This window comes from Phallusia mammillata, chromosome 7 (assembly GCF_965637545.1).
Source record: "Phallusia mammillata chromosome 7, kaPhaMamm4.hap1.1, whole genome shotgun sequence".
In the NCBI taxonomy this organism is placed as follows: domain Eukaryota; kingdom Metazoa; phylum Chordata; class Ascidiacea; order Phlebobranchia; family Ascidiidae; genus Phallusia; species Phallusia mammillata.
The window spans coordinates 5,132,161-5,138,160 of NC_137258.1; the positions used below are offsets into that span (position 1 = coordinate 5,132,161).

The 6,000-nt window shown below is 38.1% G+C and overlaps 1 long non-coding RNA gene across 1 annotated transcript in view; it reads left to right on the top strand.

Moving 5' to 3' along the window:
* Positions 1-4,696, top strand: part of LOC145238260 (uncharacterized) — a 48,572-nt gene extending 43,876 nt beyond the window's left edge. Inside the window, exon 12 of the long non-coding RNA XR_013862091.1 lies at positions 4,336-4,696. This is a non-coding gene — a long non-coding RNA (uncharacterized LOC145238260). The remainder of the gene's footprint in view (positions 1-4,335) is intronic.
* Positions 4,697-6,000: the final 1,304 nt, after the last annotated feature.

Consider the following 6,000-nt stretch of genomic DNA (forward strand, 5'->3'; position numbering starts at 1 on the left):
ATATATACCATTCAAAACCACCTGAAATTCTCAGATTAATAATTTCTAGCTTGGTGCATAAATTTAGTTAAACGAAGCTAACTGTTTATGACGTCATAATCTGTACTGTGACGATTGCGGTGCCTGTTTTTCCGCATTGTTTGCACACAATAAGGGGATAAAAAGCCTGACGCATATAGTTACTAGGCTGGTAATCTTTTTTCCAGTCTCAAGAAATCTGTTTTTCGCAGTTTAAAAATCAAAATATTTGCCAAAATAGTTTCAGTTAATTCAAGGCCGCCATTGCATGTATGCAACAGTGCAAAAGTGGGCTGTATTTGAAAACGTGAATCGCTTTTACTTTTATTTACTTTTATCGAACGAAGAAATTGCGTCAAATGACGATTTGCATAATAACATGGCAGAAATAACAGGCTAAAGCACGTAAAAAGTATCTGTGTTTAGTCCTAAGTATGGTACGGGTACAGACACTGCACATGGTATAGGTATCGGAAAGTCGCACCCTCGGTATTTTTTATTATTTTTTTTAAACTCTACGCCTGTGCTTATAAAACTATCCAGCGTTACTCGGTAAGTTTCTCTTTAAAATTTACTAACATTTGGCGGCGGACCGCATGAACTCCTTTGCCGGGCCGCATGCGGCCCTCGGGCCGTAGTTTGCCCACCCCTGTGTTAAGGCAACACAGTTGACATTGTGCTCAACAGGTGGCCTGTGAGTTTTGCGCCTTTTTACAAACGTTGCTATTTTGTCGCACTTAACGTCAATTTTAAAGCTAGATTAAGAATAGCTTGGGCGTCCTAATTTATCCGATAAAAATCCATGACTTTTAAATATCCACTGAAGGCAGCTGTTTTAAACCGCTGGATTCTGACGTTTCGGTGGAGCATTAATTAAGTACAGATGTTTGTAATTCTAAAAGCAACCTTTACTCGTAAGTTTGTTATTTACCTACAAAATGTTTTTGGATGTCTGTTGCGTAGTCAGAGTAAGTCTTTACCTTTTTTCTTGCTGCACCCCTTTCAAATCACCAACCAATTTTCGCACCACCTGGGTTTTTGTTTTTATGTAGAATAGACAGAACCAGCCTTAATGATTTAGCGTCGGCGCACCCCCTAGGAACAGTTTTCGTACCCTTGGGGGTGCGTGCACCCCTCAGTAAACTGGGAATTTTTCTAAAAAATGTTTTTGTCGGTGCAATTATAAAAGATGCCAGTAAAAAATGAAACACAACCACAAATGGAAAGTAAATTGTACTAACATAAATAATAAACCTTAAGTCAAACGTGAAAATCCCCGCTGTTTACGTATATGAATATATATTGAAAGGCTATTGATTGTTTAATTCGTATTTGCTTCGCTTCTTCAACAACTGCTGATCCAAAATCTGTTCACCATTTTGTCAAAAAGATTTTTAAATAATAATCTTTTCGATGGTTGTGTTACCTGACGACGATTATTCTATGAAATTTTAAACACTAGGGGGAGTGAAAGATAGTCAGTATGTCAAATGTAGTTCCACTTTTAGCACAAAACAATATTATCTTTGTATGTAATCGTACTTAAAAACGGGTAGTAACTTGTTCTTTAAAAGGCACTTACTTTTTATTCCTCCGCATTTTTCTGTCTGTTTTGAAAGAAAATTTGACCCTTTCGTTTGGATATGAAATTTTTTTTAAAAAGTTAAATTGGCAGTTTTTTTGATCAAACTTAAAGCACCAAAGTTGTAACCCTGCCCGAACCCAAACTTACAAGTCCTAAATCGGACTCAAACCCATTTAAAAAACAAACACCTAAATCAGGCCCGAACGTTGGTGAATAATCAGACCCGAACGTTGGTTAAAAATGATGCCTTTCAGGTCTGAATTAAGCAAGTTTGATTCAAAACCGAACTTGTTCCGAAAAGCCCGGCCCGACTTGTACCTCTTTAATAGTTCTAATTTCATTTTGTTGTTGCTCATTTGATTTTGTTTCTTTCTTGCAAAGGTTCTGTTTGGTCGAACACCAAGCATTTAACGTAAATGCTCTGTTCCCAGCCGAGCATGCCCGCTTCATTGTGACGTCACAAACATTCCCAATTCCACGCTAATTTTGTAGCTTTCCAAGGTTCGTTACGTCACCAGCGGTAAACGCATTTAAAAAACGGTCATTTTTGTTCTTGGATACCCCCCCTTTCAAACACTAGTTTCACATGTTAGCAGGGCATTAAAATAACAGTTTAATGTTGGGGTTAGTTTGTGCAACCACAACAGCGATGCTCGGTACTCGGGGGGTTCTTGCTCTGCTCCCATCCACAGTTCTTTTCAGGACTTATATTTTTTCAACGAAAGCCCATTCGTCTCCTATAATATAAAAAAGGACCATTACAATACCGAAATGTAACCTCATTTTACATTTTTTGCCCCTGTTACCGAGACAGCCCGGAATTGGGTCTCGCGATTTCGGGTGGAGGTATTTATTATCTTTGCCAAATAAGTCCCAAAAGCCCTGGCAATCTGATCTATTCCCCGAGACTGTCTCCCCAATTCTGTAAACGGCCCAGAACCCTAATATAACGACTCACCACGGAAGCCGGATCTACCTAACACTGGTTTTGCTAAAAGGGCCTTATTATGTAATATATTGCTTTAATACTTCGGAGTCGCTACTACAACTCCAGCGCAAAACCTCTGCACGTAAAACCAGCCACGACACATAAAAGACACATAAAACCAAGGCACACTAAAACAATCGTTTGCGAGACGCCCAAGAGAAGACTGCCTCGTTCTTGTTCAACACGTGCAAAACGGAAATAGGTCTGCGGGCCGTTGACCAATCCCAGGCTTGCACAACTTTACAAGGTTTCCCGGCACACCCGGGAGCGCTAATTACTGATGCGGAAAATGCGACGAGGAAGATACAGTGCGTGGAAAAAGCGTGCCACTAGAACAGTGGTTCTCAACCGGGGTTCGATCGAACCCCAGGGGTTCGGCGAAGCTGAATCAGGGGTTCGACGAAGGTCTTTTTGAAGTATAATACAAAAACTCGTTTTCGTTAAACTTTAGGGTCTATAGTCCCTAAAAATGCCATTTCTATTTGCCACATATCAAAACGCTGGAAGGTACACTAAGGCAGGGGTACACAACCTGCGGCCGTACGACCGTATGCCGCCGAGGTGTCGAGTTTGTGCGGTCGTGAACATGTTTATTAAAATATATGTACAGGTTGCCATGACGTAAATAAAACTCTTTTGCTAAATATTTTGATTTTTAAACTGTTCTAAACAGTTTTTGTGATACTAAAAAGAGTATTACCAGCCTAATAAACATACGCGTCAGACTTTTTGTACGCCTATTGTGTGCAAACAATGCGAAGAAAACAGGTACCACAAGCATCACGATATAGATTATGACATCATAATCTCTCAATCTGTGCATCAAGTTTGAAATTAATCTGGGCTTTTGGAGCGACATTAGATGGTATATATATGATATAAACAAAGTATTCTAAAACAAAAAAGCAGGTAAATTGCGGCCGTTGGTGAAATAAGAATCTGCAATGCGACCGTCCTAGCAAAAAAGTTGTGCACTCCTGCACTATAAGGTTTTTTTTTCTTTTTTTGACGTATAACAACGAGGACTGCGCGCGTTGTTCGTAAGCAGAAAAACAACGAAATTTTGTTGTCAACAAAAACTTATTACTTCTTTTTAATGTTTGTGTACAGATGCTCAAAAAACACTGCTTCATTTTGGTAAAAACTAAAAATTGCCGGAATCAAAGATATCCCGAAACAAGTTGCTTGTATTATTATGCTAGAATTTAACAAATTGACAAACAGTAACTGTTGCCACTACGTTTGAACAAAAACTAATTACGACCCAGCAACCAAAATGGGTTAAAAACCTAGGATGTAACTTTGGGGTTCGACCAGAGGCTGAAGAATATCGTAGGGGTTCGGCCGTAACAAAAAGGTTAAGAACCTCTGCACTAGAACAAAGAAAAATAAGGCAAATGAAAAACAGCATTAAGTGGAAATAAGGGATTAGGTGAAAACAAAGAAATTTTGTAAGTGGCTTTAAAATAGAACATGTAAGAAATACATTTAAATGTGAACATAAGTGAAACATTTAAAACAAGTGCGACATTTGTCCCAAATAACATAAACAGATCAACTAAAACGTGTTGTTTAATGCAAATCAACAAGAAAATGTGCCGCGGTGGCACGTGAAAAAATTTCGCCACATCCCTTTTACCTAATTTTACATTTTCGCTTATTTGGTTTACTTACTGTGCATTCATAAACAGTTAAAATACAAGCTTTACCCCTAAAATATTCCTAAACACTAATGTCTTTTTAGGGATGAAAATTTTAAAACTACTGAAGATATCCGAAACATTCTGATCTTTTCCGATTTGTTGTCGGTTTAACTGAGTTCAACCCGGCAGTGAAATTGACACATGATATTGGATCAACCACAGCACACACGACCCCTTCGTTGCCATGACGACCAAATAAGATTTCACTTTTTAACTTCTGGTTTCCAGGCACCCGATTATCAGGAGAAATTACCGTGACATCGGAGTACCCACCATTTTCTATGTTTTGTTACCAGGGCAACCGTTGATAAAATAATGAGTTAATCTAAATGCCTAAAAAATTGTTTTTTGTGTATGTCTTATCTACTTGGTATATTTATGCAAGTGCAGGAATTTTCTCGTAAACTGTTACAGTAAATTTTGTCTTTGTTGTCAAAAATACAAAGCTAAACAAATACAATTGATCAATTGTTTATTATTTCGTGTACTGTAATCACAAAACTAAATGAATTTTTGTAAGCATTTTTAAATGTACTTCAATTTAAGAACTATCACTACAGGATTATTTCAATAGTTGATGCTTATGTTACAGGCTTATTTGCATTGCTGTTTTTTATTTCACCAACGACCGCCAGTTTGTTCAACGAGTTTAAATTCATTGACACGAATGACCCCTTGGCTTAGAGCAGGGGTGCACAGCTTGCAGCCATGCGGCCGCAGAGACGAGTTAGTGTGACCGTGAACAAATTAAAAGATATGCACTGGCGGCCATGACATAAACAAAACCCTTTTGCCAACTACTTTGATTTTTAAACTGTTCTAAACAGATTTTGTGGGACGGGAAAGAATATTACCAGTCTAATAGCCATACGACTTTTTTGTACGCCAGTGTGCATACAATGCGAAAAAAAACATGTACCACAAGCGTTGCAAAATAAATTATGACGTCATAAACAGATAAGACTGATCAGCTCAATGTGAATCAAGTTAGAAATTATCTGGGCTTTTTAGACGCCTTTGGATCGTATATAAGTATATATAACCTAGTTATTTACATCGGCAATTTTAACACAAAAACAAGCAAGCAATAGGCAGCCGCTGGCAAAATAAGGATCAGCGATGCGGCTGTCGTCTCGAATAGGTCGTGCACCCCTCCCACTGTCACCCTTGTCCAATGTGGTAAACAAACATAAGGAATGTTAGCGCATTTTAACAAACAATCGTGATGCTTCTGTAAAGTAACAAATGACTAAAGTACCAACATTAGCAATTAATACTATATTCCACGTGCATGCTGCGTGTTGTAGTAAAAATTAAGTGGCAGAGGTTAATTTCTTGTCGCACCATCAATCTTCAAATAAGGTATACACTCAACTATAACATTTTTTTCAACTTGGCCCAAGGGTATTTGAGAATTCGCGCAAGAAATATATCGAAAGCCGCTGGTCTAAGCATCATCTCGCACAGAATCATAGTCTTTGCATTGAGCCAAAAAGACGTTCAAGAATAAAAATAAGAGTTTTGCGAACATGCCATTTTTATCTTTTATGAACATGAGCCACACATAACAAACCAAAACCGACGGCATTTTTCACTCACCGAACAGTATTTTAAACGAGATTTATGTGACGTAAAATTATGACGATATTGGGTCCCTAAATATTCCTTTTCAAAACAGGGAAAACACCGAACGGTGGTAACATTAG